Here is a 5,511-nt window from a genome sequence, read left to right on the forward strand (position 1 = left end):
TGTGGGGGCAGTCCACTCAAATATATCTGTATCAATATGGGGGCAATAAGCAGGTGTAACAAACACAATCCCAGCTGCAACAATTTGCAGACTTATAGGATTTATGCCCCTCAGGATCATCCTGTAATTGCCTGCACTTGCCCCGGCGTAGGGCATATGGGAGATGTTTCTAGGCTGCCTAGATTCAATCGATTTATAATGCTGGCAGATGGCGCACAATCTGCTGAGCCTCAGCGCGTAGCTCGTGTCCCGATATGTACAAGGGACCGCCTGCCGTGATGAAAACGTGCAGGGCGAGCTAAAAATAGGACTGCTCGTCCTCACGCTAGAGCGCGTCGTCTCCCGCCCCCAGTCACCCACGCCGGGTGCCGGCAACGACTCGGAGAGTGTAGCGCTCGACCAGATATAAAATACAGTGAGCAATCGCAATACCATAAAAGTTAAATATATCGAGGATGCACTTGTCTCTTTCCTCGCGGAGCAGCAAAGAACGAGGAGGAATATGGCAGCGGTTTAGACATTCATAGGGCAAGGACCCTCGCTGGCGCAGTGGACATGTGTTGTTTATGGGAAATGTAGTCTTTAAAAAACGTTTATTTTGATTGGCTTCTGTGTTTTTTACATATAGTAAACAGCAAAGAAGGAAAAGCATAATACGAAGCCTCTGGGCCTGACATAGAATCAGTTGAGTGAGTACCCGCACTTCTTTTTCTTCAGTTAAAGCGCTGTTTACAAGTATTCCTCGATCACCTTTTGTGAGTCTCATTTAATTTTAAAACAAGCGCATTTGATGTTTTTCGCGTTGTTTGCCTCGTTTTCGAATTCATCCTTGTATTTTGTTTAAAAACGAGGAGACTCAGGAGTTTTGTGTGAAAATAAGAAGTGGTCCCGAGAGGTAACAGCCCGTTCGGATCACATATGGCATTACTGTGCGCACATTAGTAACACAAAAGAATGATGGACGGAGTGCTGACAATGCAAACACTCACCCCCAGTCACAGATCTGGGTTTAATCCATCGTTTTTGACGGAGTGCTGACAATGCAAACACTCACCCCCAGTCACAGATCTGGGTTTAATCCATCGTTTTTTTGCTGCCCATGCCATTCCAGTTTGGACCCAGCCATATGCAAATCAGTCTTGGCCCTGTTCCCTATGGGAACAGTCCAGCCCGAACTGCCAGGCCAGGTCTTCCCTGGACTGGAAACAAGCATCCTGGGACCGGTTTCGGGGTTTCACCCCTCATCAGCCAGGCTAGCTTGAATCCGACATTAGTAACACAAAAGAATGATGGACGGAGTGCTGACAATGCAAACACTCACCCCCAGTCACAGATCTGGGTTTAATCCATCGTTTTTTTGCTGCCCATGCCATTCCAGTTTGGACCCAGCCATATGCAAATCAGTCTTGACCCTGTTCCCTATGGGAACAGTCCAGCCCGAACTGCCAGGCCAGGTCTTCCCTGGACTGGAAACAAGCATCCTGGGACCGGTTTCGGGGTTTCACCCCTCATCAGCCAGGCTAGCTTGAATCCAGTGGCATGGGAAGCACAGGACCCACGTCTGGGCATACCCTTCCCACGTAGGGCGACATTAGTAACACAAAAGAATGATGGACAGAGTGCTGACAATGCAAACACTCACCCCCAGTCACAGATCTGGGTTTAATCCATCGTTTTTTTGCTGCCCATGCCATTCCAGTTTGGACCCAGCCATATGCAAATCAGTCTTGACCCTGTTCCCTATGGGAACAGTCCAGCCCAAACTGCCAGGCCAGGGCTTCCCTGGACTGGAAACAAGCATCCTGGGACCGGTTTCGGGGTTTCACCCCTCATCAGCCAGGCTAGCTTGAATCCAGTGGCATGGGAAGCACGGGACCCACGTCTGGGCATACCCTTCCCACGTAGGGCGACATTAGTAACACAAAAGAATGATGGACGGAGTGCTGACAATGCAAACACTTACCCCCAGTCACAGATCTGGGTTTAATCCATCGTTTTTTTGCTGCCCATGCCATTCCAGTTTGGACCCAGCCATATGCAAGTCAGTCTTGACCCTGTTCCCTATGGGAACAGTCCAGCCCGAACTGCCAGGCCAGGTCTTCCCTGGACTGGAAACAAGCATCCTGGGACCGGTTTCGGGGTTTCACCCCTCATCAGCCAGGCTAGCTTGAATCCAGTGGCATGGGAAGCACGGGACCCACGTCTGGGCATACCCTTCCCACGTAGGGCGACATTAGTAACACAGCGTTGTGTTTTGCTTTGCTTTTGCCGCTCTAAGTGCGCCGGGTATGCCCAGACGTGGGTCCCGGGCTCACTGTGCCACTGGATTCAAGCTAGCCTGGCTGATGAGGGGTGAAACCCCGAAACCGGTCCCAGGATGCTTGTTTCCGGTCCAGTGAGAACCTGGCCTGGCAGTTCGGGCTGGACTGTTCCCATGAGGAACAGGGTCAAGACTGATTTGCATATGGCTGGGTTCAAACTGGGGTGGCATGGTGAGCAAAATAATGGATGGATTAAACCCAGATCTGTGACTGGGGGTGAATGTTTGATTGGTTACGCATTCCGTCCATCCAGTTACGCTATCCCACAGCGTTGTGTATGCATTACTGTGCGCACAAACTGTTCTTCTATTGTGAATAAAATGTGATTATTTGAACCCCATGCAGACTGGGTCATTAGAAGGGAGTCTGGCCTGAAACATCCGCGTCTGACTCAAAGTCTCCCTTAGTTTCAGCGTAAAATAAAGTTTAAAGTGAAACAAAAGGCGTCGAGTCCGCGCAGGCCGAGCTCTGATACAGGCGACCTCAGCCCGGTTCTTAAAATCTTAAAATATCCTGTTGTTTCCGCTCTCTTCCCATTAAACTTTTCCACGCGTCAGTACAAATTAATAGGGGGGTTAAACTCGCCTATTCTTCACAGCTGTTTCTTGCTTGTTCCTGAAGTTACAATTTCATTTTTAAAGAAATGATTTTAATGTGAAAAATATATGTCATTCAAAAAGGAAAACTATTAATAAAAAATGAAATCTCCCCGTCGGGGAATTGAACCCCGGTCTCCCGCGTGACAGGCGGTGATACTGACCACTATACTAACGAGGAATTGATGACTCCCTGGTACCTGACCTCCTATTGATTGTTCTACCTGTCCCCCTGCTGGGGGCGCTGCACCCACATAAATGTCAGTGTTGACCCCATCTGTGCAAGGAAAGAGCCGCTCTCTTTGTATCACTGATTTACAGCTTCCTCTGCACAGACTCCTCCTTTTCTCTCTCTGACAGTCACTGGGATCAGCGGCTGCACCTCCGTCCATTTGTGCTCTGGCTAAATTCACTTCTTGGTGCCATCTGAGAAAAATGGGGGAGACAAAAAGAATTGTCAAGCTCTAGCGTCGTTGCTTGAAAACATGGCGTATTTTAATTTCAGAATGTGAAATGAAATATGAAGAGCAAATACCCCCAAAAGTCCTTCGAGCCGGATTTGAACCAGCGACCTAAGGATATCAGCTTAAACACTACAGTCCTCCGCTCTACCAACTGAGCTATCGAAGGGATGGAAGCATCATGTGACTGCAGCCTTCAGGTTATGTACCTGCCAGCAGTGGGGCACATGGTGACCATGTGTATGTTTGCTGGGCATTTAAAGACCGAGGTCACATATCAAGCTGTGTCTTCAGGATGCATGCTGTTTATTTTCAGATGCCTATCTCATTCTCCAGCAGCACAAACCTACAATCAGCATCATTTAATCAACCACTTCAGTACTTTTTGGGAACTCATCGCAGAATAACTACAAAGGGTGACTCGCCATTTTAATTGGCAAGGCGTGCTTTTCCTCTTCATTTGCGTTCTCTGGAAAACACATGCCGCTTTAGCAATGCACATTTTCACTGCTTTTCTAATAGCTCAATATTTCAGCAGCAAGCACGGGGGAGGGCTTTCTGTTGAAGTCAGTCACACAGCCATTGTCTTTCCATCTTGATTACCTTTACTTATAATTCAAAAAAATAAATGTACCTTGTCGCAGACACACAAAGTGATTTCTCAGCATTCTCAATGGCTTATTAAAAATAAAAGGAACTAACTTTCTTGAGAAAAGTACAGCTCAGGAAATAAAACGGCAAACAAATCACAAGAAGTATGTCGGCCAATGAACTCAGCTGGAATGCTGAACGTTGTGTAGATTCTTAAACTTTGCAGAGCCTGGCTCTCAGTGTTAGAATGATAGGGAGTGAGTTGTGAAGATGCAGGCATGTTGTCACCCCTGACCGAGATATACAAAAAGCCAGAATAAAACACCAGACATGGAAGACACACTGCATTCATGGAGACCACGAGGAAAGAAATACTGTTCAATAAATAGATTTACATTAAATAGATGGAGAATACTATAAAATGTTCTAGCTGTCGCGTCTAGAATTTTCAATTCTATTAAGGACACGGAGGCGAGGATTATGCTTCTCTTTCCATGCTTTTAATATTCAGCAGCCAATAGGAAAGGTTATACAAACAAAACTACAAATCCCATGAACCCCAAGGGACACAACTACAACCATAGAGACCAACCCTATAAAACCCTCATGACTCAGTGTCTCTTCCTCTTTCTTTGCAAATATAGATACAGTTAATTCACTGATGCTCAAAGTTATACAAAAGAAAAACCTCAAGTCCAGAATCATGAACAAAACATCCAACCGGAACGAAGCAGAAGATCACAGAGGAAGGAGGAAAAACGGGTTCCAAGGAGAAAATCCTGGGAGAAATCCTGACGAAGCTCACAGCATCATTTTTCTTCTTGACCTAAGACAAGCACAGAACACATAGCCATAAAAACTGTCTTATCGTTATAAAAACATTATCATCTAAAAGACATATTACATTTTTTTTTTTTTTTTTTTTTTGCGTTTTTAAAACAACTTGAAATTCAGGGAGGGTAGAAACAAATAGTCAATTCAAACAGCACATTGTATAATATACTTTGTATAATTGAACTTTTCTGCCAGGGTGGGATAATCCTCGCCTCCGTGTCCTTAATAGAATTGAAAATTCTAGACGCGACAGCTAGAAAATTTTATATTCTATGTCAGGACCGGAGGCTCTGATTATGCTAGTTTAAAGTTTAGACATTACCACAGAAGCTACATCCAAAATGGGTTTGTAATAAAACCTCTTAAATGTGGAATCCGAAGACCAGTCTGCAGCGTTTAAGATGTCCTCAAGACGAGAACCTAAAGAGAAAGATTTTGATGCCATAGCACCTCTCACTGAGTGAGCACCAAATTTGGAGACATCAATACCTGACTCTGCTAAAATCCATTTTACCCACCGAGCCAAGGTTGCAGATGCAACTGGTCGAAAAGGCTTTTGAAGGGAAATAAGCAATTGACCTGTCATATCAGTACGAAATTCTGCCGTACTCACCTCGTAGTCCTTCAGACATTGCACAACGCAGAGTTTCTGATTATCGGGGAAGGCTGGGTAAGATACTACCCTTGTATTGCATTTAGTTCTCCTGG

The 5,511-nt window shown here is 45.7% G+C and overlaps 2 non-coding genes across 2 annotated transcripts; both read right to left on the reverse strand.

The window, feature by feature from the left end:
* Nucleotides 1–3,026: 3,026 nt before the first annotated feature.
* TRNAD-GUC (transfer RNA aspartic acid (anticodon GUC)) lies at nucleotides 3,027–3,098 on the reverse strand. The gene has a single exon. It is a non-coding gene; the product is annotated as a tRNA-Asp (tRNA).
* Nucleotides 3,099–3,461: 363 nt separating this feature from the next.
* On the reverse strand, nucleotides 3,462–3,547 carry TRNAY-GUA (transfer RNA tyrosine (anticodon GUA)). Its single transcript is given in 2 exon segments — nucleotides 3,462–3,497; nucleotides 3,511–3,547. It is a non-coding gene; the product is annotated as a tRNA-Tyr (tRNA).
* Nucleotides 3,548–5,511: the final 1,964 nt, after the last annotated feature.

Source organism: Pleurodeles waltl, chromosome 4_2, assembly GCF_031143425.1.
Source record: "Pleurodeles waltl isolate 20211129_DDA chromosome 4_2, aPleWal1.hap1.20221129, whole genome shotgun sequence".
Taxonomy (NCBI): Eukaryota; Metazoa; Chordata; class Amphibia; order Caudata; family Salamandridae; genus Pleurodeles; species Pleurodeles waltl.